Source organism: Podarcis erhardii, assembly GCF_964252035.2.
Source record: "Podarcis erhardii genome assembly, chromosome: 12".
Classification (NCBI taxonomy): Eukaryota; Metazoa; Chordata; class Lepidosauria; order Squamata; family Lacertidae; genus Podarcis; species Podarcis erhardii.
Genome location: NC_138513.1, coordinates 46,160,831 through 46,187,107, shown reverse-complemented (window position 1 = coordinate 46,187,107; position 26,277 = coordinate 46,160,831).

The following is a 26,277-nucleotide window of genomic DNA, read 5'->3' as shown; positions in this document are numbered from 1 at the left end:
GTCACAATTTCATCAAAACTCTGACTTTCGTCAATTGACTCAAAAATGGTCCCCAACGGTTGCAAATGCTCCTCTGAAAGGTTTGGCGGTCGAAACAGAAGGCTTTTTATCACAGGAAAATAAATCAGCCCTCGACAACTTAACCAGCAAGAAAATATTTTTTTGAAAAAATCCCTAAGCCCCGGGGTCACAATTTCATCAAAAATCTGACTTTTGCAATTGACTCAGAAATGGTCCCCAACGGTTGCAAATGCTCCTCTGAAAGGTTTGGCGGTTGAAACAGAAGTCATTTTATCACAGGAAAAGAAATCAGCCCTCGACAACTTAACCGGCAGAAAAATATTTTTTTGAAAAAATCCCTAAGCTCCGGGGTCACAATTTCATCAAAAATCTGACTTTCGGCAATTGACTCAGAAATGGTGCCCAGCGGTTGCAAATGATCCTCTGAAAGGTTTGGCGGTTGAAACAGAAGGCTTTTTATCACAGGAAAAGAAATCAGCCCTCAACAACTTAACCTGCAGAAATATATTTTTTTGAAAAAATCCCTAAGCCCCAGGGTCACAATTTCATAAAAACTCTGAATTTCGGCAATTGACTCAAAAATGGTGCCAAACGGTTGCAAATGCTCCTCTGAAAGGTTTGGCGGTTGAAACAGAAGTCTTTTTATCACAGGAAAAGAAATCAGCCCTCGACAACTTAACCGGCAGAAAAATATTTTTTTGAAAAAATCCCTAAGCTCCGGGGTCACAATTTCATCAAAAATCTGACTTTCGGCAATTGACTCAGAAATGGTGCCCAGCGGTTGCAAATGATCCTCTGAAAGGTTTGGCGGTTGAAACAGAAGGCTTTTTATCACAGGAAAAGAAATCAGCCCTCAACAACTTAACCTGCAGAAATATATTTTTTTGAAAAAATCCCTAAGCCCCAGGGTCACAATTTCATCAAAAATCTGACTTTCGGCAATTGACTCAGAAATGGTGCCCAGCGGTTGCAAATGCTCCTCTGAAAGGTTTGGCGGTCGAAACAGAAGTCTTTTTATCACAGGAAAAGAAATCAGCCCTCGACAACTTAACCGACAAGAAATATTTTTTTTGAAAAAATCCCTATGCCCCGGGGTCACAATTTCATCAAAAACCTGACTTTTGGCAATTGAGTCAAAAATGGTGCCAAACGGTTGCTAATGCTCCCCTGAAAGGTTTGGCGGTCGAAAGAGAAGTCTTTTTATTACAGGACAAGAAATCAGCCCTCGACAACTTAACCGGCAGAAAAATATTTTTTTTGAAAAAATCCCTAAGCCCCGGGGTCACAATTTCATCAAAACTCTAACTTTCGGCAATTGAATCAAAAATGGTCTTCGACGGTTGCAAATGCTCCTCTGAAAGGTTTGGCGGTCAAAACAGAAGTTTTTTTTATCACAGGAAAAGAAATCAGCCCTCGACAACTTAACCGGCAGAAAAAGATTTTTTTGAAAAAATCCCTAAGCCCCGGGGTCACAATTTCATCAAAAATCTGACTTTCGGCAATTGACTCAGAAATGGAGCCCAACGGTTGCACATGCTCCTCTGAAAGGTTTGGCGGTCAAAACAGATGTCTTTTTATCACAGGATAAGAAATCACCCTCGACAACTTAATCGGCAGAAATATATTTTTTTGAAAAAATCCCTAAGCTCCGGGGTCACAATTTCATCAAAAATCTGACTTTCGGCAATTGACTCAGAAATGGTTCCCAGTGGTTGCAAATGCTCCTCTGAAAGGTTTGGCGGTCGAAACAGAAGTCTTTTTATCACAGGAAAAGAAAGTAACCCTCGACAACTTAACCGGCAGAAAAAGATTTTTTTGAAAAAATGCCTAAGCCCCGGGGTCACAATTTCATCAAAACTCTAACTTTCGGCAATTGAATCAAAAATGGTCTTCGACGGTTGCAAATGCTCCTCTGAAAGGTTTGGCGGTCAAAACAGATGTCTTTTTATCACAGGATAAGAAATCACCCTCGACAACTTAATCGGCAGAAATAATTTTTTTAAAAAAAATCCCTAAGCCCCGGGGTCACAATTTCATAAAAACTCTGAATTTCGGCAATTGACTCAAAAATGGTGCCAAACGGTTGCAAATGCTCCCCTGAAAAGTTTAACGATCGAAAGAGAAGGCATTTTATCACTGGAAAAGAAATCAGCCCTCCACAACTTAACCGGCAGAAAAAGATTTTTTTGAAAAAATCCCTAAGCCCCGGGGTCACAATTTCATCAAAACTCTAACTTTCGGCAATTGACTAAAAAATGGTCCCCAACGGTTGCAAATGCTCCTCTGAAAGGTTTGGCGGTCGAAAGAGAAGTCTTTTTATCACAGGAAAAGTAATCAGCCCTCGACAACTTAACCTGCAAGAAAACATATTTTTGAAAAAATCCCTAAGCCCCGGGGTCACAATTTCATCAAAAATCTGACTTTCGGCAATTGACTCAGAAATGGTGCCCAGCGGTTGCAAATGCTCCTCTGAAAGGTTTGGCGGTCGAAACAGAAGTCTTTTTATCACAGGAAAAGAAAGTAACCCTCGACAACTAAACCGGCAGAAAAAGATTTTTTTTGAAAAAATCCCTAAGCCCCGGGGTCACAATTTCATCAAAACTCTAACTTTCGGCAATAGAATCAAAAATGGTCTTCGACGGTTGCAAATGCTCCTCTGAAAGGTTTGGCGGTCAAAACAGAAGTTTTTTTTATCACAGGAAAAGAAATCAGCCCTCGACAACTTAACCGGCAGAAAAATATTTTTTTGAAAAAATCCCTAAGCCCCGGGGTCACAATTTCATCAAAAATCTGACTTTCGACAATTGACTCAGAAATGGTCCCCAACGGTTGCAAATGCTCCTCTGAAAGGTTTGGCGGTCGAAACAGAAGGCTTTTTGCCACAGGAAAAGAAATCAGCCCTCGACAACTTAACTGGCAGAAAAATATTTTTTTTGAAAAAATCCCTAAGCCCCGGGGTCACAATTTCATCAAAAATCTGACTTTCGACAATTGACTCAGAAATGGTGCCCAACGGTTGCAAATGCTCCTCTGAAAGGTTTGGCGGTCGAAACAGAAGTTTTTTTATCACAGGAAAAGAAATCAGCCCTCGACAACTTAACCTGCAAGAAAATATTTTTTTAAAAAAAATCCCTAAGCCCCGGGGTCACAATTTCATCAAAAATCTGACTTTCGGCAATTGACTCAGAAATGGTGCCCAACGGTTGCAAATGCTCCTCTGAAAGGTTTGGCGGTCGAAACAGAAGTTTTTTTATCACAGGAAAAGAAATCAGCCCTCGACAACTTAACCGGCAGAAAAATATTTTTTTGAAAAAATCCCTAAGCCCCGGGGCACAATTTCATCAAAAACCTGACTTTTGGCAATTGAGTGAAAAATGGTGCCAAACGGTTGCTAATGCTCCCCTGAAAGGTTTGGTGGTCGAAAGAGAAGTCTTTTTATTACAGGACAAGAAATCAGCCCTCGACAACTTAACCGGCAGAAAAATATTTTTTTGAAAAAATCCCTAAGCCCCGGGGTTCACAATTTCATCAAAAATCTGACTTTCGACAGTGGACTCAAAAATGGTCCCCAACGGTTGCAAATGCTCCTCTGAAAGGTTTGGCGGTCGAAACAGAAGTCTTTTTATCACAGGAAAATAAATCAGCCCTCGACAACTTAACCTGCAAGAAAATATTTTTTTGAAAAAATCCCTAAGCCCCGGGATCACAATTTCAAAAAAAATCTGACTTTCGGCAATTGACTCAGAAATGGTCCCAGCGGTTGCAAATGCTCCTCTGAAAGGTTTGGCGGTCGAAACAGAAGTCTTTTTATCACAGGAAAAGAAATCAGCCCTCCACAACTTAACCGGCCGAAAAATATTTTTTTGAAAAAATCCCTAAGCGCCGGGGTCACAATTTCATCAAAAATCTGACTTTCGGCAATTGACTCAGAAATGGAGCCCAACGGTTGCACATGCTCCTCTGAAAGGTTTGGCGGTCAAAACAGATGTCTTCTTATCACAGGATAAGAAATCACCCTCGACAACTTAATCAGCAGAAATAATTTTTTTTGAAAAAATCCCTAAGCCCCGGGGTCACAATTTCATAAAAACTCTGAATTTCGGCAATTGACTCAAAAATGGTGCCAAACGGTTGCAAATGCTCCCCTGAAAAGTTTAACGATCGAAAGAGAAGGCATTTTATCACAGGAAAAGAAATCAGCCCTCGACAACTTAAAATGCAAGAAAATATTTTTTTGAAGAAATCCCTAAGCCCCGGGGTCACAATTTCATCAAAACTCTGACTTTCGTCAATTGACTCAAAAATGGTCCCCAACGGTTGCAAATGCTCCTCTGAAAGGTTTGGCGGTCGAAACAGAAGGCTTTTTATCACAGGAAAATAAATCAGCCCTCGACAACTTAACCAGCAAGAAAATATTTTTTTGAAAAAATCCCTAAGCCCCGGGGTCACAATTTCATCAAAAATCTGACTTTTGCAATTGACTCAGAAATGGTCCCCAACGGTTGCAAATGCTCCTCTGAAAGGTTTGGCAGTCGAAACAGAAGTTTTTTTATCACAGGAAAAGAAATCAGCCCTCGACAACTTAACCTGCAACAAAATATTTTTTTGAAAAAATCCCTAAGCCCCGGGGTCACAATTTCATAAAAACTCTGAATTTCGGCAATTGACTCAAAAATGGTGCCAAACGGTTGCAAATGCTCCTCTGAAAGGTTTGGCGGTCGAAAGAGAAGTCTTTTTATCACAGGAAAAGATATCAGCCCTCGACAACTTAACCGGCAGAAAAATATTTTTTTGAAAAAATCCCTAAGCTCCGGGGTCACAATTTCATCAAAAATCTGACTTTCGGCAATTAACTCAGAAATCGTGCCCAGCGGTTGCAAATGATCCTCTGAAAGGTTTGGCGGTTGAAACAGAAGGCTTTTTATCACAGGAAAAGAAATCAGCCCTCAACAACTTAACCTGCAGAAATATATTTTTTTGAAAAAATCCCTAAGCTCCAGGGTCACAATTTCATCAAAAATCTGACTTTCGGCAATTGACTCAGAAATGGTGCCCAGCGGTTGCAAATGCTCCTCTGAAAGGTTTGGCGGTCGAAACAGAAGTCTTTTTATCACAGGAAAAGAAATCAGCCCTCGACAACTTAACCGATAAGAAATTTTTTTTTTGAAAAAATCCCTATGCCCCGGGGTCACAATTTCATCAAAAACCTGACTTTTGGCAATTGAGTCAAAAATGGTGCCAAACGGTTGCTAATGCTCCCCTGAAAGGTTTGGCGGTCGAAAGAGAAGTCTTTTTATTACAGGACAAGAAATCAGCCCTCGACAACTTAACCGGCAGAGAAATATTTTTTTTGAAAAAATCCCTAAGCCCCGGGGTCACAATTTCATCAAAAATCTGACTTTCGACAATTGACTCAGAAATGGTGCCTAACGGTTGCAAATGCTCCTCTTAAAGGTTTGGCGGTCAAAACAGAAGTTTTTTTTATCACAGGAAAAGAAATCAGCCCTCGACAACTTAACCGGCAGAAAAAGATTTTTTTGAAAAAATCCCTAAGCCCCGGGGTCACAATTTCATCAAAACTCTAACTTTCGGCAATTGAATCAAAAATGGTCTTCGACGGTTGCAAATGCTCCTCTGAAAGGTTTGGCGGTCAAAACAGAAGTTTTTTTTATCACAGGAAAAGAAATCAGCCCTCGACAACTTAACCGGCAGAAAAATATTTTTTTGAAAAAATCCCTAAGCCCCGGGGTCACAATTTCATCAAAAATCTGACTTTCGGCAATTGACTCAGAAATGGAGCCCAACGGTTGCACATGCTCCTCTGAAAGGTTTGGCGGTCAAAACAGATGTCTTTTTATCACAGGATAAGAAATCACCCTCGACAACTTAATCGGCAGAAATATATTTTTTTGAAAAAATCCCTAAGCTCCGGGGTCACAATTTCATCAAAAATCTGACTTTCGGCAATTGACTCAGAAATGGTGCCCAGCGGTTGCAAATGATCCTCTGAAAGGTTTGGCGGTCGAAAGAGAAGGCTTTTTATCACAGGAAAAGAAATCAGCCCTCGACAACTTAACCTGCAGAAATATATTTTTTTGAAAAAATCCCTAAGCTCCGGGGTCACAATTTCATCAAAAATCTGACTTTCGGCAATTGACTCAGAAATGGTTCCCAGTGGTTGCAAATGCTCCTCTGAAAGGTTTGGCGGTCGAAACAGAAGTCTTTTTATCACAGGAAAAGAAAGTAACCCTCGACAACTTAACCGGCAGAAAAAGATTTTTTTGAAAAAATCCCTAAGCCCCGGGGTCACAATTTCATCAAAACTCTAACTTTCGGCAATTGAATCAAAAATGGTCTTCGACGGTTGCAAATGCTCCTCTGAAAGGTTTGGCGGTCAAAACAGATGTCTTTTTATCACAGGATAAGAAATCACCCTCGACAACTTAATCGGCAGAAATAATTTTTTTAAAAAAAATCCCTAAGCCCCGGGGTCACAATTTCATAAAAACTCTGAATTTCGGCAATTGACTCAAAAATGGTGCCAAACGGTTGCAAATGCTCCCCTGAAAAGTTTAACGATCGAAAGAGAAGGCATTTTATCACTGGAAAAGAAATCAGCCCTCCACAACTTAACCGGCAGAAAAAGATTTTTTTGAAAAAATCCCTAAGCCCCGGGGTCACAATTTCATCAAAACTCTAACTTTCGGCAATTGACTAAAAAATGGTCCCCAACGGTTGCAAATGCTCCTCTGAAAGGTTTGGCGGTCGAAAGAGAAGTCTTTTTATCACAGGAAAAGTAATCAGCCCTCGACAACTTAACCTGCAAGAAAACATATTTTTGAAAAAATCCCTAAGCCCCGGGGTCACAATTTCATCAAAAATCTGACTTTCGGCAATTGACTCAGAAATGGTGCCCAGCGGTTGCAAATGCTCCTCTGAAAGGTTTGGCGGTCGAAACAGAAGTCTTTTTATCACAGGAAAAGAAAGTAACCCTCGACAACTAAACCGGCAGAAAAAGATTTTTTTTGAAAAAATCCCTAAGCCCCGGGGTCACAATTTCATCAAAACTCTAACTTTCGGCAATTGAATCAAAAATGGTCTTCGACGGTTGCAAATGCTCCTCTGAAAGGTTTGGCGGTCAAAACAGAAGTTTTTTTTATCACAGGAAAAGAAATCAGCCCTCGACAACTTAACCGGCAGAAAAATATTTTTTTGAAAAAATCCCTAAGCCCCGGGGTCACAATTTCATCAAAAATCTGACTTTCGACAATTGACTCAGAAATGGTCCCCAACGGTTGCAAATGCTCCTCTGAAAGGTTTGGCGGTCGAAACAGAAGGCTTTTTACCACAGGAAAAGAAATCAGCCCTCGACAACTTAACTGGCAGAAAAATATTTTTTTTGAAAAAATCCCTAAGCCCCGGGGTGACAATTTCATCAAAAATCTGACTTTCGGCAATTGACTCAGAAATGGTGCCCAGCGGTTGCAAATGCTCCTCTGAAAGGTTTGGCGGTCGAAACAGAAGTCTTTTTATCACAGGAAAAGAAATCAGCCCTCGACAACTTAACCGACAAGAAATTTTTTTTTTGAAAAAATCCCTATGCCCCGGGGTCACAATTTCATCAAAAACCTGACTTTTGGCAATTGAGTCAAAAATGGTGCCAAACGGTTGCTAATGCTCCCCTGAAAGGTTTGGCGGTCGAAAGAGAAGTCTTTTTATTACAGGACAAGAAATCAGCCCTCGACAACTTAACCGGCAGAGAAATATTTTTTTTGAAAAAATCCCTAAGCCCCGGGGTCACAATTTCATCAAAAATCTGACTTTCGACAATTGACTCAGAAATGGTGCCCAACGGTTGCAAATGCTCCTCTGAAAGGTTTGGCGGTCAGAACAGAAGTTTTTTTTATCACAGGAAAAGAAATCAGCCCTCGACAACTTAACCGGCAGAAAAAGATTTTTTTGAAAAAATCCCTACGCCCCGGGGTCACAATTTCATCAAAACTCTAACTTTCGGCAATTGAATCAAAAATGGTCTTCGACGGTTGCAAATGCTCCTCTGAAAGGTTTGGCGGTCAAAACAGAAGTTTTTTTTATCACAGGAAAAGAAATCAGCCCTCGACAACTTAACCGGCAGAAAAATATTTTTTTGAAAAAATCCCTAAGCCCCGGGGTCACAATTTCATCAAAAATCTGACTTTCGGCAATTGACTCAGAAATGGAGCCCAACGGTTGCACATGCTCCTCTGAAAGGTTTGGCGGTCAAAACAGATGTCTTTTTATCACAGGATAAGAAATCACCCTCGACAACTTAATCGGCAGAAATATATATTTTTGAAAAAATCCCTAAGCTCCGGGGTCACAATTTCATCAAAAATCTGACTTTCGGCAATTGACTCAGAAATGGTGCCCAGCGGTTGCAAATGATCCTCTGAAAGGTTTGGCGGTCGAAAGAGAAGGCTTTTTATCACAGGAAAAGAAATCAGCCCTCGACAACTTAACCTGCAGAAATATATTTTTTTGAAAAAATCCCTAAGCTCCGGGGTCACAATTTCATCAAAAATCTGACTTTCGGCAATTGACTCAGAAATGGTTACCAGTGGTTGCAAATGCTCCTCTGAAAGGTTTGGCGGTCGAAACAGAAGTCTTTTTATCACAGGAAAAGAAAGTAACCCTCGACAACTTAACCGGCAGAAAAAGATTTTTTTGAAAAAATCCCTAAGCCCCGGGGTCACAATTTCATCAAAACTCTAACTTTCGGCAATTGAATCAAAAATGGTCTTCGACGGTTGCAAATGCTCCTCTGAAAGGTTTGGCGGTCAAAACAGATGTCTTTTTATCACAGGATAAGAAATCACCCTCGACAACTTAATCGGCAGAAATATTTTTTTTAAAAAAAATCCCTAAGCCCCGGGGTCACAATTTCATCAAAAATCTGACTTTCGGCAATTGACTCAGAAATGGTTCCCAGTGGTTGCAAATGCTCCTCTGAAAGGTTTGGCGGTCGAAACAGAAGTCTTTTTATCACAGGAAAAGAAAGTAACCCTCGACAACTTAACCGGCAGAAAAAGATTTTTTTTGAAAAAATCCCTAAGCCCCGGGGTCACAATTTCATCAAAACTCTAACTTTCGGCAATTGAATCAAAAATGGTCTTCGACGGTTGCAAATGCTCCTCTGAAAGGTTTGGCGGTCAAAACAGAAGTTTTTTTTATCACAGGAAAAGAAATCAGCCCTCGACAACTTAACCGGCAGAAAAAATTTTTTTTGAAAAAATCCCTAAGCCCCGGGGTCACAATTTCATCAAAAATCTGACTTTCGACAATTGACTCAGAAATGGTCCCCAACGGTTGCAAATGCTCCTCTGAAAGGTTTGGCGGTCGAAACAGAAGGCTTTTTACCACAGGAAAAGAAATCAGCCCTCGACAACTTAACTGGCAGAAAAATATTTTTTTTGAAAAAATCCCTAAGCCCCGGGGTCACAATTTCATCAAAAATCTGACTTTCGGCAATTGACTCAGAAATGGTGCCCAGCGGTTGCAAATGCTCCTCTGAAAGGTTTGGCGGTCGAAACAGAAGTCTTTTTATCACAGGAAAAGAAATCAGCCCTCGACAACTTAACCGACAAGAAATTTTTTTTTTGAAAAAATCCCTATGCCCCGGGGTCACAATTTCATCAAAAACCTGACTTTTGGCAATTGAGTCAAAAATGGTGCCAAACGGTTGCTAATGCTCCCCTGAAAGGTTTGGCGGTCGAAAGAGAAGTCTTTTTATTACAGGACAAGAAATCAGCCCTCGACAACTTAACCGGCAGAGAAATATTTTTTTTGAAAAAATCCCTAAGCCCCGGGGTCACAATTTCATCAAAAATCTGACTTTCGACAATTGACTCAGAAATGGTGCCCAACGGTTGCAAATGCTCCTCTGAAAGGTTTGGCGGTCAAAACAGAAGTTTTTTTTATCACAGGAAAAGAAATCAGCCCTCGACAACTTAACCGGCAGAAAAAGATTTTTTTGAAAAAATCCCTAAGCCCCGGGGTCACAATTTCATCAAAACTCTAACTTTCGGCAATTGAATCAAAAATGGTCTTCGACGGTTGCAAATGCTCCTCTGAAAGGTTTGGCGGTCAAAACAGAAGTTTTTTTTATCACAGGAAAAGAAATCAGCCCTCGACAACTTAACCGGCAGAAAAATATTTTTTTGAAAAAATCCCTAAGCCCCGGGGTCACAATTTCATCAAAAATCTGACTTTCGGCAATTGACTCAGAAATGGAGCCCAACGGTTGCACATGCTCCTCTGAAAGGTTTGGCGGTCAAAACAGATGTCTTTTTATCACAGGATAAGAAATCACCCTCGACAACTTAATCGGCAGAAATATATTTTTTTGAAAAAATCCCTAAGCTCCGGGGTCACAATTTCATCAAAAATCTGACTTTCGGCAATTGACTCAGAAATGGTGCCCAGCGGTTGCAAATGATCCTCTGAAAGGTTTGGCGGTCGAAAGAGAAGGCTTTTTATCACAGGAAAAGAAATCAGCCCTCGACAACTTAACCTGCAGAAATATATTTTTTTGAAAAAATCCCTAAGCTCCGGGGTCACAATTTCATCAAAAATCTGACTTTCGGCAATTGACTCAGAAATGGTTCCCAGTGGTTGCAAATGCTCCTCTGAAAGGTTTGGCGGTCGAAACAGAAGTCTTTTTATCACAGGAAAAGAAAGTAACCCTCGACAACTTAACCGGCAGAAAAAGATTTTTTTGAAAAAATCCCTAAGCCCCGGGGTCACAATTTCATCAAAACTCTAACTTTCGGCAATTGAATCAAAAATGGTCTTCGACGGTTGCAAATGCTCCTCTGAAAGGTTTGGCGGTTAAAACAGATGTCTTTTTATCACAGGATAAGAAATCACCCTCGACAACTTAATCGGCAGAAATAATTTTTTTTAAAAAAATCCCTAAGCCCCGGGGTCACAATTTCATAAAAACTCTGAATTTCGGCAATTGACTCAAAAATGGTGCCAAACGGTTGCAAATGCTCCCCTGAAAAGTTTAACGATCGAAAGAGAAGGCATTTTATCACTGGAAAAGAAATCAGCCCTCCACAACTTAACCGGCAGAAAAAGATTTTTTTGAAAAAATCCCTAAGCCCCGGGGTCACAATTTCATCAAAACTCTAACTTTCGGCAATTGACTCAGAAATGGTGCCCAACGGTTGCAAATGCTCCTCTGAAAGGTTTGGCGGTCGAAACAGAAGGCTTTTTACCACAGGAAAAGAAATCAGCCCTCGACAACTTAACTGGCAGAAAAATATTTTTTTTGAAAAAATCCCTAAGCCCCGGGGTCACAATTTCATCAAAAATCTGACTTTCGACAATTGACTCAGAAATGGTGCCCAACTGTTGCAAATGCTCCTCTGAAAGGTTTGGCGGTCGAAACAGAAGTTTTTTTATCACAGGAAAAGAAATCAGCCCTCGACAACTTAACCTGCAAGAAAATATTTTTTTAAAAAAAATCCCTAAGCCCCGGGGTCACAATTTCATCAAAAATCTGACTTTCGGCAATTGACTCAGAAATGGTGCCCAACGGTTGCAAATGCTCCTCTTAAAGGTTTGGCGGTCGAAACAGAAGTTTTTTTATCACAGGAAAAGAAATCAGCCCTCGACAACTTAACCGGCAGAAAAATATTTTTTTGAAAAAATCCCTAAGCCCCGGGGTCACAATTTCATCAAAAACCTGACTTTTGGCAATTGAGTGAAAAATGGTGCCAAACGGTTGCTAATGCTCCCCTGAAAGGTTTGGCGGTCGAAAGAGAAGTCTTTTTATTACAGGACAAGAAATCAGCCCTCGACAACTTAACCGGCAGAAAAATATTTTTTTGAAAAAATCCCTAAGCCCCGGGGTTCACAATTTCATCAAAAATCTGACTTTCGACAGTGGACTCAAAAATGGTCCCCAACGTTTGCAAATGCTCCTCTGAAAGGTTTGGCGGTCGAAACAGAAGTCTTTTTATCACAGGAAAATAAATCAGCCCTCGACAACTTAACCAGCAAGAAAATATTTTTTTGAAAAAATCCCTAAGCCCCGGGGTCACAATTTCATCAAAAATCTGACTTTTGGCAATTGACTCAGAAATGGTCCCCAACGGTTGCAAATGCTCCTCTGAAAGGTTTGGCAGTCGAAACAGAAGTTTTTTTATCACAGGAAAAGAAATCAGCCCTCGACAACTTAACCTGCAACAAAATATTTTTTTGAAAAAATCCCTAAGCCCCGGGATCACAATTTCATCAAAAATCTGACTTTCGGCAATTGACTCAGAAATGGTGCCCAGCGGTTGCAAATGCTCCTCTGAAAGGTTTGGCGGTCGAAAGAGAAGTCTTTTTATTACAGGACAAGAAATCAGCCCTCCACAACTTAACCTGCAAGAAAATATTTTTTTGAAAAAATCCCTAAGCCCCGGGGTCACAATTTTATCAAAAATCTGACTTTCGGCAATTGACTCAGAAATGGTGCCCAGCGGTTGCAAATGCTCCTCTGAAAGGTTTGGCGGTCGAAACAGAAGGCTTTTTATCAGAGGAAAAGAAATCAGCCCTCGACAACTTAACCTGCAAGAAAATATTTTTTTTAAAAAAATCCCTAAGCCCCGGGGTCACAATTTCATCAAAAATCTGACTTTCGGCAATTGACTCAGAAATGGTGCCCAACGGTTGCAAATGCTCCTCTGAAAGGTTTGGCGGTCGAAACAGAAGTTTTTTTATCACAGGAAAAGAAATCAGCCCTCGACAACTTAACCGGCAGAAAAATATTTTTTTGAAAAAATCCCTAAGCCCCGGGGTCACAATTTCATAAAAACTCTGAATTTCGGCAATTGACTCAAAAATGGTGCCAAACGGTTGCAAATGCTCCCCTGAAAAGTTTAACGATCGAAAGAGAAGGCATTTTATCACTGGAAAAGAAATCAGCCCTCCACAACTTAACCGGCAGAAAAAGATTTTTTTGAAAAAATCCCTAAGCCCCGGGGTCACAATTTCATCAAAACTCTAACTTTCGGCAATTGACTAAAAAATGGTCCCCAACGGTTGCAAATGCTCCTCTGAAAGGTTTGGCGGTCGAAAGAGAAGTCTTTTTATCACAGGAAAAGAAATCAGCCCTCGACAACTTAACCGGCAGAAAAATATTTTTTTGAAAAAATCCCTAAGCCCCGGGGTCACAATTTCATCAAAAATCTGACTTTCGACAATTGACTCAGAAATGGTCCCCAACGGTTGCAAATGCTCCTCTGAAAGGTTTGGCGGTCGAAACAGAAGGCTTTTTACCACAGGAAAAGAAATCAGCCCTCGACAACTTAACTGGCAGAAAAATATTTTTTTTGAAAAAATCCCTAAGCCCCGGGGTCACAATTTCATCAAAAATCTGACTTTCGACAATTGACTCAGAAATGGTGCCCAACGGTTGCAAATGCTCCTCTGAAAGGTTTGGCGGTCGAAACAGAAGTTTTTTTATCACAGGAAAAGAAATCAGCCCTCGACAACTTAACCTGCAAGAAAATATTTTTTTAAAAAAAATCCCTAAGCCCCGGGGTCACAATTTCATCAAAAATCTGACTTTCGGCAATTGACTCAGAAATGGTGCCCAACGGTTGCAAATGCTCCTCTGAAAGGTTTGGCGGTCGAAACAGAAGTTTTTTTATCACAGGAAAAGAAATCAGCCCTCGACAACTTAACCGGCAGAAAAATATTTTTTTGAAAAAATCCCTAAGCCCCGGGGTCACAATTTCATCAAAAATCTGACTTTCGACAATTGACTCAGAAATGGTCCCCAACGGTTGCAAATGCTCCTCTGAAAGGTTTGGCGGTCGAAACAGAAGTCTTTTTATCACAGGAAAAGAAATCAGCCCTCGACAACTTAACCAGCAAGAAAATATTTTTTTGAAAAAATCCCTAAACCCCGGGGTCACAATTTCATCAAAACTCTGACTTTTGGCAATTGACTCAGAAATGGTCCCCAACGGTTGCAAATGCTCCTCTGAAAGGTTTGGCGGTCGAAACAGAAGTTTTTTTATCACAGGAAAAGAAATCAGCCCTCGACAACTTAACCTGCAACAAAATATTTTTTTGAAAAAATCCCTAAGCCCCGGGATCACAATTTCATCAAAAATCTGACTTTCGGCAATTGACTCAGAAATGGTGCCCAGCGGTTGCAAATGCTCCTCTGAAAGGTTTGGCGGTCGAAAGAGAAGTCTTTTTATTACAGGACAAGAAATCAGCCCTCCACAACTTAACCTGCAAGAAAATATTTTTTTGAAAAAATCCCTAAGCCCCGGGGTCACAATTTTATCAAAAATCTGACTTTCGGCAATTGACTCAGAAATGGTGCCCAGCGGTTGCAAATGCTCCTCTGAAAGGTTTGGCGGTCGAAACAGAAGTCTTTTTATCACAGGAAAATAAATCAGCCCTCGACAACTTAACCGGCAGAAAAATATTTTTTTGAAAAAATCCCTAAGCCCCGGGGTCACAATTTCATCAAAAATCTGACTTTCGACAATTGACTCAGAAATGGTCCCCAACGGTTGCAAATGCTCCTCTGAAAGGTTTGGCGGTCGAAACAGAAGGCTTTTTACCACAGGAAAAGAAATCAGCCCTCGACAACTTATCTGGCAGAAAAATATTTTTTTTGAAAAAATCCCTAAGCCCCGGGGTCACAATTTCATCAAAAATCTGACTTTCGACAATTGACTCAGAAATGGTGCCCAACGGTTGCAAATGCTCCTCTGAAAGGTTTGGCGGTCGAAACAGAAGTTTTTTTATCACAGGAAAAGAAATCAGCCCTCGACAACTTAACCTGCAAGAAAATATTTTTTTAAAAAAAATCCCTAAGCCCCGGGGTCACAATTTCATCAAAAATCTGACTTTCGGCAATTGACTCAGAAATGGTGCCCAACGGTTGCAAATGCTCCTCTGAAAGGTTTGGCGGTCGAAACAGAAGTTTTTTTATCACAGGAAAAGAAATCAGCCCTCGACAACTTAACCGGCAGAAAAATATTTTTTTGAAAAAATCCCTAAGCCCCGGGGTCACAATTTCATCAAAAACCTGACTTTTGGCAATTGAGTGAAAAATGGTGCCAAACGGTTGCTAATGCTCCCCTGAAAGGTTTGGCGGTCGAAAGAGAAGTCTTTTTATCACTGGAAAAGAAATCAGCCCTCCACAACTTAACCGGCAGAAAAAAATATTTTTGAAAAAATCCCTAAGCCCTGGGGTCACAATTTCATCAAAAATCTGACTTTCGACAATTGACTCAGAAATGGTGCCCAACGGTTGCAAATGCTCCTCTGAAAGGTTTGGCGGTCGAAACAGAAGTTTTTTTATCACAGGAAAAGAAATCAGCCCTCGACAACTTAACCGGCAGAAAAATATTTTTTTGAAAAAATCCCTAAGCCCCGGGGTCACAATTTCATCAAAAACCTGACTTTTGGCAATTGAGTGAAAAATGGTGCCAAACGGTTGCTAATGCTCCCCTGAAAGGTTTGGCGGTCGAAAGAGAAGTCTTTTTATTACAGGACAAGAAATCAGCCCTCGACAACTTAACCGGCAGAAAAATATTTTTTTGAAAAAATCCCTAAGCCCCGGGGTTCACAATTTCATCAAAAATCTGACTTTCGACAGTGGACTCAAAAATGGTCCCCAACGGTTGCAAATGCTCCTCTGAAAGGTTTGGCGGTCGAAAGAGAAGTCTTTTTATCACAGGAAAAGAAATCAGCCCTCGACAACTTAACCGGCAGAAAAATATTTTTTTGAAAAAATCCCTAAGCCCCGGGGTCACAATTTCATCAAAAATCTGACTTTCGACAATTGACTCAGAAATGGTCCCCAACGGTTGCAAATGCTCCTCTGAAAGGTTTGGCGGTCGAAACAGAAGGCTTTTTACCACAGGAAAAGAAATCAGCCCTCGACAACTTAACTGGCAGAAAAATATTTTTTTTGAAAAAATCCCTAAGCCCCGGGGTCACAATTTCATCAAAAATCTGACTTTCGACAATTGACTCAGAAATGGTGCCCAACGGTTGCAAATGCTCCTCTGAAAGGTTTGGCGGTCGAAACAGAAGTTTTTTTATCACAGGAAAAGAAATCAGCCCTCGACAACTTAACCTGCAAGAAAATATTTTTTTAAAAAAAATCCCTAAGCCCCGGGGTCACAATTTCATCAAAAATCTGACTTTCGGCAATTGACTCAGAAATGGTGCCCAACGGTTGCAAATGCTCCTCTGAAAGGTTTGGCGGTCGAAACAGAAGTTTTTTTATCACAGGAAAAGAAATCAGCCCTCGACAACTTAACCGGCAGAAAAATATTTTTTTGAAAAAATCCCTAAGCCCCGGGGTCACAATTTCATCAAAAATCTGACTTTCGACAATTGACTCAGAAATGGTCCCCAACGGTTGCAAATGCTCCTCTGAAAGGTTTGGCGGTCGAAACAGAAGTCTTTTTATCACAGGAAAAGAAATCAGCCCTCGACAACTTAACCAGCAAGAAAATATTTTTTTGAAAAAATCCCTAAACCCCGGGGTCACAATTTCATCAAAACTCTGACTTTTGGCAATTGACTCAGAAATGGTCCCCAACGGTTGCAAATGCTCCTCTGAAAGGTTTGGCGGTCGAAACAGAAGTTTTTTTATCACAGGAAAAGAAATCAGCCCTCGACAACTTAACCTGCAACAAAATATTTTTTTGAAAAAATCCCTAAGCCCCGGGATCACAATTTCATCAAAAATCTGACTTTCGGCAATTGACTCAGAAATGGTGCCCAGCGGTTGCAAATGCTCCTCTGAAAGGTTTGGCGGTCGAAAGAGAAGTCTTTTTATTACAGGACAAGAAATCAGCCCTCCACAACTTAACCTGCAAGAAAATATTTTTTTGAAAAAATCCCTAAGCCCCGGGGTCACAATTTTATCAAAAATCTGACTTTCGGCAATTGACTCAGAAATGGTGCCCAGCGGTTGCAAATGCTCCTCTGAAAGGTTTGGCGGTCGAAACAGAAGGCTTTTTATCACAGGAAAAGAAATCAGCCCTCGACAACTTAACCGGCAGAAAAATATTTTTTTGAAAAAATCCCTAAGCCCCGGGGTCACAATTTCATCAAAAATCTGACTTTCGACAATTGACTCAGAAATGGTCCCCAACGGTTGCAAATGCTCCTCTGAAAGGTTTGGCGGTCGAAACAGAAGGCTTTTTACCACAGGAAAAGAAATCAGCCCTCGACAACTTAACTGGCAGAAAAATATTTTTTTTGAAAAAATCCCTAAGCCCCGGGGTCACAATTTCATCAAAAATCTGACTTTCGACAATTGACTCAGAAATGGTGCCCAACGGTTGCAAATGCTCCTCTGAAAGGTTTGGCGGTCGAAACAGAAGTTTTTTTATCACAGGAAAAGAAATCAGCCCTCGACAACTTAACCTGCAAGAAAATATTTTTTTTAAAAAAATCCCTAAGCCCCGGGGTCACAATTTCATCAAAAATCTGACTTTCGGCAATTGACTCAGAAATGGTGCCCAACGGTTGCAAATGCTCCTCTGAAAGGTTTGGCGGTCGAAACAGAAGTTTTTTTATCACAGGAAAAGAAATCAGCCCTCGACAACTTAACCGGCAGAAAAATATTTTTTTGAAAAAATCCCTAAGCCCCGGGGTCACAATTTCATCAAAAACCTGACTTTTGGCAATTGAGTGAAAAATGGTGCCAAACGGTTGCTAATGCTCCCCTGAAAGGTTTGGCGGTCGAAAGAGAAGTCTTTTTGTTACAGGACAAGAAATCAGCCCTCGACAACTTAACCGGCAGAAAAATATTTTTTTGAAAAAATCCCTAAGCCCCGGGGTTCACAATTTCATCAAAAATCTGACTTTCGACAGTGGACTCAAAAATGGTCCCCAACGGTTGCAAATGCTCCACTGAAAGGTTTGGCGGTCGAAACAGAAGTCTTTTTATCACAGGAAAATAAATCAGCCCTCGACAACTTAACCAGCAAGAAAATATTTTTTTGAAAAAATCCCTAAGCCCCGGGATCACAATTTCATCAAAAATCTGACTTTCGGCAATTGACTCAGAAATGGTGCCCAGCGGTTGCAAATGCTCCTCTGAAAGGTTTGGCGGTCGAAAGAGAAGTCTTTTTATTACAGGACAAGAAATCAGCCCTCCACAACTTAACCTGCAAGAAAATATTTTTTTGAAAAAATCCCTAAGCCCCGGGGTCACAATTTTATCAAAAATCTGACTTTCGGCAATTGACTCAGAAATGGTGCCCAGCGGTTGCAAATGCTCCTCTGAAAGGTTTGGCGGTCGAAACAGAAGGCTTTTTATCACAGGAAAAGAAATCAGCCCTTGACAACTTAACCAGCAAGAAAATATTTTTTTGAAAAAATCCCTAAGCCCCGGGGTCACAATTTCATCAAAAATCTGACTTTTGGCAATTGACTCAGAAATGGTCCCCAACGGTTGCAAATGCTCCTCTGAAAGGTTTGGCAGTCGAAACAGAAGTTTTTTTATCACAGGAAAAGAAATCAGCACTCGACAACTTAACCTGCAAGAAAATATTTTTTTGAAAAAATCCCTAAGCCCCGGGATCACAATTTCATCAAAAATCTGACTTTCGGCAATTGACTCAGAAATGGTGCCCAGCGGTTGCAAATGCTCCTCTGAAAGGTTTGGCGGTCTAAACAGAAGTCTTTTTATCACAGGAAAAGAAATCAGCCCTCCACAACTTAACCGGCAGAAAAATATTTTTTTGAAAAAATCCCTAACCCCGGGGTCACAATTTCATCAAAACTCTAACTTTCGCCAATTGACTCAAAAATGGTGCCAAACGGTTGCTAATGCTCCCCTGAAAGGTTTGGCGGTTGAAAGAGAAGTCTTTTTATTACAGGACAAGAAATCAGCCCTCGACAACTTAACAGGCAGAAAATTATTTTTTTGAAAAAATCCCAAAGCCCCGGGCTCACAATTTCATCAAAACTCTAACTTTCGGCAATTGACTCAGAAATGGTGCCCAACGGTTGCAAATGCTCCTCTGAAAGTTTGGCGGTCGAAACAGAAGTTTTTTTATTACAGGACAAGAAATCAGCCCTCCACAACTTAACCGGCAGAAAAATATTTTTTTGAAAAAATCCCTAAGCCCCGGGGTCACAATTTCATCAAAAACCTGACTTTTGGCAATTGAGTCAAAAATGGTGCCAAACGGTTGCAAATGCTCCCCTGAAAGGTTTGGCGGTCGAAAGAGAAGTTTTTTTATCACAGGAAAAGAAATCAGCCCTCGACAACTTAACCTGCAAGAAAATATTTTTTTGAAAAAATCCCTAAGCCCCGGGATCACAATTTCATCAAAACTCTGACTTTCGGCAATTGACTCAAAAATGGTCCCCAACGGTTGCAAATGCTCCTCTGAAAGGTTTGGCGGTCGAAACAGAAGGCTTTTTATCACAGGAAAAGAAATCAGCCCTCGACAACTTAACCTGCAAGAAAATATTTTTTTGAAAAAATCCCTAAGCCCCGGGGTCACAATTTCATCAAAAATCTGACTTTCGGCAATTGACTCAGAAATGGTCCCCAACGGTTGCAAATGCTCCTCTGAAAGGTTTGGCGGTCGAAACAGAAGGCTTTTTATCACAGGAAAAGAAATCAGCCCTCGACAACTTAACCTGCAAGAAAATATTTTTTTGAAAAAATCCCTAAGCCCCGGGGTCACAATTTCATCAAAAATCTGACTTTCGACAATTGACTCAGAAATGGTCCCCAACGGTTGCAAATGCTCCTCTGAAAGGTTTGGCGGTCGAAACAGAAGGCTTTTTATCACAGGAAAAGAAATCAGCCCTCGACAACTTAAATGGCAGAAAAATATTTTTTTTGAAAAAATCCCTAAGCCCCGGGGTCACAATTTCATCAAAAATCTGACTTTCGACAATTGACTCAGAAATGGTGCCCAACGGTTGCAAATGCTCCTCTGAAAGGTTTGGCAGTCGAAACAGAAGTTTTTTTATCACAGGAAAAGAAATCAGCACCCGAAAACTTAACCTGCAAGAAAATATTTTTTTGAAAAAGTCCCTAAGCCCCGGGGTCACAATTTCATCAAAACTCTATCTTTCGGCAATTGAATCAAAAATGGTCTTCGACGGTTGCAAATGCTCCTCTGAAAGGTTTGGCGGTCTAAACAGAAGTCTTTTTATCACAGGAAAAGAAATCAGCCCTCCACAACTTAACCGGCAGAAAAATATTTTTTTGAAAAAATCCCTAAGCCCCGGGGTCACAATTTCATCAAAACTCTAACTTTCGCCAATTGACTCAAAAATGGTGCCAAACGGTTGCTAATGCTCCCCTGAAAGCTTTGGCGGTTGAAAGAGAAGTCTTTTTATTACAGGACAAGAAATCAGCCCTCGACAACTTAACAGGCAGAAAATTATTTTTTTGAAAAAATCCCAAAGCCCCGGGCTCACAATTTCATCAAAACTCTAACTTTCGGCAATTGACTCAGAAATGGTGCCCAACGGTTGCAAATGCTCCTCTGAAAGTTTAGCGGTCGAAACAGAAGTTTTTTTATTACACGACAAGAAATCAGCCCTCCACAACTTAACCGGCAGAAAAATATTTTTTTGAAAAAATCCCTAAGCCCCGGGGTCACAATTTCATCAAAAACCTGACTTTTGGCAATTGAGTCAAAAATGGTGCCAAACGGTTACAAATGCTCCCCTGAAAGGTTTGGCGGTCGAAAGAGAAGTTTTTTTATCACAGGAAAAGAAATCAGCCCTCGACAACTTAACCTGCAAGAAAATATTTTTTTGAAAAAATCCCTAAGCCCCGGGATCACAATTTCATCAAAACTCTGACTTTCGGCAATTGACTCAAAAATGGTCCCCAACGGTTGCAAATGCTCCTCTGAAAGGTTTGGCGGTCGAAACAGAAGGCTTTTTATCACAGGAAAAGAAATCAGCCCTCGACAACTTAACCTGCAAGAAAATATTTTTTTGAAAAAATCCCTAAGCCCCGGGGTCACAATTTCATCAAAAATCTGACTTTCGGCAATTGACTCAGAAATGGTCCCCAACGGTTGCAAATGCTCCTCTGAAAGGTTTGGCGGTCGAAACAGAAGGCTTTTTATCACAGGAAAAGAAATCAGCCCTCGACAACTTAACCTGCAAGAAAATATTTTTTTGAAAAAATCCCTAAGCCCCGGGGTCACAATTTCATCAAAAATCTGACTTTCGACAATTGACTCAGAAATGGTCCCCAACGGTTGCAAATGCTCCTCTGAAAGGTTTGGCGGTCGAAAGAGAAGGCATTTTATCACTGGAAAAGAAATCAGCCCTCGACAACTTAACCTGCAAGAAAATATTTTTTTGAAAAAATCCCTAAGCCCCGGGGTCACAATTTCATCAAAACTCTATCTTTCGGCAATTGAATCAAAAATGGTCTTAGACGGTTGCAAATGCTCCTCTGAAAGGTTTGGCGGTCAAAACAGAAGTTTTATTTATCACAGGAAAAGAAATCAGCCCTCGACAACTTAACCGGCAGAAAAATATTTTTTTGAAAAAATCCCTAAGCCCCGGGGTCACAATTTCATCAAAAATCTGACTTTCGGCAATTGACTCAGAAATGGAGCCCAACGGTTGCACATGCTCCTCTGAAAGGTTTGGCGGTCAAAACAGATGTCTCTTTATCACAGGATAAGAAATCACCCTCGACAACTTAATCGGCAAAAATAATTTTTTTTGAAAAAATCCCTAAGCCCCGGGGTCACAATTTCATAAAAACTCTGAATTTCGGCAATTGACTCAAAAATGGTGCCAAACGGTTGCAAATGCTCCCCTGAAAAGTTTAACGATCGAAAGAGAAGGCATTTTATCACTGGAAAAGAAATCAGCCCTCCACAACTTAACCGGCAGAAAAATATTTTTTTGAAAAAATCCCTAAGCCCCGGGGTCACAATTTCATCAAAACTCTAACTTTCGGCAATTGACTCAGAAATGGTGCCCAGCGGTTGCAAATGCTCCTCTGAAAGGTTTGGCGGTCGAAAGAGAAGGTTTTTTTATCACAGGAAAAGAAATCAGCCCTCGACAACTTAACCGGCAGAAAAATATTTTTTTGAAAAAATCCCTAAGCCCCGGGGTCACAATTTCATCAAAAATCTGACTTTCGGCAATTGACTCAGAAATGGAGCCCAACGGTTGCATATGCTCCTCTGAAAGGTTTGGCGGTCAAAACAGAAATCTTTTTATCACAGGATAAGAAATCACCCTCGACAACTTAATCGGCAGAAATAATTTTTTTTGAAAAAATCCCTAAGCCCCGGGGTCACAATTTCATCAAAAATCTGACTTTCGACAGTGGACTCAAAAATGGTCCCCAACGGTTGCAAATGCTCCTCTGAAAGGTTTGGCGGTCGAAACAGAAGTCTTTTTATCACAGGAAAATAAATCAGCCCTCGACAACTTAACCAGCAAGAAAATATTTTTTTGAAAAAATCCCTAAGCCCCGGGGTCACAATTTCATCAAAAATCTGACTTTTGGCAATTGACTCAGAAATGGTCCCCAACGGTTGCAAATGCTCCTCTGAAAGGTTTGGCAGTCGAAACAGAAGTTTTTTTATCACAGGAAAAGAAATCAGCACACGACAACTTAACCTGCAAGAAAATATTTTTTTGAAAAAATCCCTAAGCCCCGGGATCACAATTTCATCAAAAATCTGACTTTCGGCAATTGACTCAGAAATGGTGCCCAGCGGTTGCAAATGCTCCTCTGAAAGGTTTGGCGGTCGAAAGAGAAGTCTTTTTATTACAGGACAAGAAATCAGCCCTCCACAACTTAACCTGCAAGAAAATATTTTTTTGAAAAAATCCCTAAGCCCCGGGGTCACAATTTCATCAAAAATCTGACTTTCGGCAATTGACTCAGAAATGGTGCCCAGCGGTTGCAAATGCTCCTCTGAAAGGTTTGGCGGTCGAAACAGAAGTTTTTTTATCACAGGAAAAGAAATCAGCCCTCGACAACTTAACCTGCAGAAATATATTTTTTTGAAAAAATCCCTAAGCTCCGGGGTCACAATTTCATCAAAAATCTGACTTTCGACAGTGGACTCAGAAATGGTCCCCAACGGTTGCAAATGCTCCTCTGAAAGGTTTGGCGGTCGAAACAGAAGGCTTTTTATCACAGGAAAAGAAATCAGCCCTCGACAACTTAACTGGCAGAAAAATATTTTTTTTGAAAAAATCCCTAAGCCCCGGGGTCACAATTTCATCAAAAATCTGACTTTCGACAATTGACTCAGAAATGCTGCCCAACGGTTGCAAATGCTCCTCTGAAAGGTTTGGCAGTCGAAACAGAAGTTTTTTTATCACAGGAAAAGAAATCAGCCCCCGACAACTTAACCTGCAAGAAAATATTTTTTTGAAAAAGTCCCTAAGCCCCGGGGTCACAATTTCATCAAAAATCTGACTTTCGGCAATTGACTCAGAAATGGTGCCCAACGGTTGCAAATGCTCCTCTGAAAGGTTTGGCGGTCGAAACAGAAATCTTTTTATTACAGGACAAGAAATCAGCCCTCCACAACTTAACCTGCAGAAATATATTTTTTTGAAAAAATCCCTAAGCTCCGGGGTCACAATTTCATCAAAACTCTAACTTTCGGCAATTGACTCAGAAATGGTGCCCAACGGTTGCAAACGCTCCTCTGAAAGTTTGGCGGTCGAAACAGAAGTTTTTTTATTACAGGACAAGAAATCAGCCCTCCACAACTTAACCGGCAGAAAAATATTTTTTTGAAAAAATCCCTACGCCCCGGGGTCACAATTTCATCAAAACCCTGACTTTTGGCAATTGAGTCAAAAATGGTGCCAAACGGTTGCAAATGCTCCCCTGAAAGGTTTGGCGGTCGAAAGAGAAGTTTTTTTATCACAGGAAAAGAAATCAGCCCTCGACAACTTAACCTGCAAGAAAATATTTTTTTGAAAAAATCCCTAAGCCCCGGGATCACAATTTCATCAAAACTCTGACTTTCGGCAATTGACTCAAAAATGGTCCCCAACGGTTGCAAATGCTCCTCTGAAAGGTTTGGCGGTCGAAACAGAAGGCTTTTTATCACAGGAAAAGAAATCAGCCCTCGACAACTTAACCTGCAAGAAAATATTTTTTTGAAAAAATCCCTAAGCCCCGGGGTCACAATTTCATCAAAAATCTGACTTTTGGCAATTGACTCAAAAATGGTCCCCAACGGTTGCAAATGCTCCTCTGAAAGGTTTGGCGGTCGAAACAGAAGGCTTTTTATCACAGGAAAAGAAATCAGCCCTCGACAACTTAACCTGCAAGAAAATATTTTTTTGAAAAAATCCCTAAGCCCCGGGGTCACAATTTCATGAAAAATCTGACTTTCGACAATTGACTCAGAAATGGTCCCCAACGGTTGCAAATGCTCCTCTGAAAGGTTTGGCGGTCGAAACAGAAGGCTTTTTATCACAGGAAAAGAAATCAGCACCCGAAAACTTAACCTGCAAGAAAATATTTTTTTGAAAAAGTCCCTAAGCCCCGGGGTCACAATTTCATCAAAAATCTGACTTTCGGCAATTGACTCAGAAATGGTGCCCAACGGTTGCAAATGCTCCTCTGAAAGGTTTGGCGGTCGAAACAGAAATCTTTTTATTACAGGACAAGAAATCAGCCCTCCACAACTTAACCGGCAGAAAATTTTTTTTTTGAAAAAATCCCTAAGCCCGGGGTCACAATTTCATAAAAACTCTCAATTTCGGCAATTGACTCAAAAATGGTGCCAAACGGTTGCAAATGCTCCCCTGAAAACTTTAACGATCGAAAGAGAAGGCAATTTATCACTGGAAAAGAAATCAGCCCTCCACAACTTAACCGGAAGAAAAATATTTTTTTGAAAAAATCCCTAAGCCCCGGGGTCACAATTTCATCAAAACTCTAACTTTCGGCAATTGACTAAAAAATGGTCCCCAACGGTTGCAAATGCTCCTCTGAAAGGTTTGGCGGTCGAAAGAGAAGTCTTTTTATCACAGGAAAAGAAATCAGCCCTCGACAACTTAACCGGCAGAAAAATATTTTTTTGAAAAAATCCCTAAGCCCCGGGGTCACAATTTCATCAAAAATCTGACTTTCGGCAATTGACTCAGAAATGGTGCCCAGCGGTTGCAAATGCTCCTCTGAAAGGTTTGGCGGTCGAAACAGAAGTCTTTTTATCACAGGAAAAGAAAGTAACCCTCGACAACTTAACTGGCAGAAAAAGATTTTTTTGAAAAAATCCCTAAGCCCCGGGGTCACAATTTCATCAAAAATCTGACTTTCGGCAATTGACTCAGAAATGGAGCCCAACGGTTGCACATGCTCCTCTGAAAGGTTTGGCGGTCAAAACAGATGTCTTTTTATCACAGGATAAGAAATCACCCTCGACAACTTAATCGGCAAAAATAATTTTTTTTGAAAAAATCCCTAAGCCCCGGGGTCACAATTTCATAAAAACTCTGAATTTCGGCAATTGACTCAAAAATGGTGCCAAACGGTTGCAAATGCTCCCCTGAAAAGTTTAACGATCGAAAGAGAAGGCATTTTATCACTGGAAAAGAAATCAGCCCTCCACAACTTAACCGGCAGAAAAATATTTTTTTGAAAAAATCCCTAAGCTCCGGGGTCACAATTTCATCAAAAATCTGACTTTCGGCAATTGACTCAGAAATGGTGCCCAGCGGTTGCAAAAGCTCCTCTGAAAGGTTTGGCGGTCGAAAGAGAAGGTTTTTTTATCACAGGAAAAGAAATCAGCCCTCGACAACTTAACCGGCAGAAAAATATTTTTTTGAAAAAATCCCTAAGCCCCGGGGTCACAATTTCATCAAAAATCTGACTTTCGGCAATTGACTCAGAAATGGAGCCCAACGGTTGCATATGCTCCTCTGAAAGGTTTGGCGGTCAAAACAGATGTCTTTTTATCACAGGATAAGAAATCACCCTCGACAACTTAATCGGCAGAAATAATTTTTTTTGAAAAAATCCCTAAGCCCCGGGGTCACAATTTCATCAAAAATCTGACTTTCGACAGTGGACTCAAAAATGGTCCCCAACGGTTGCAAATGCTCCTCTGAAAGGTTTGGCGGTCGAAACAGAAGTCTTTTTATCACAGGAAAATAAATCAGCCCTCGACAACTTAACCAGCAAGAAAATATTTTTTTGAAAAAATCCCTAAGCCCCGGGGTCACAATTTCATCAAAAATCTGACTTTTGGC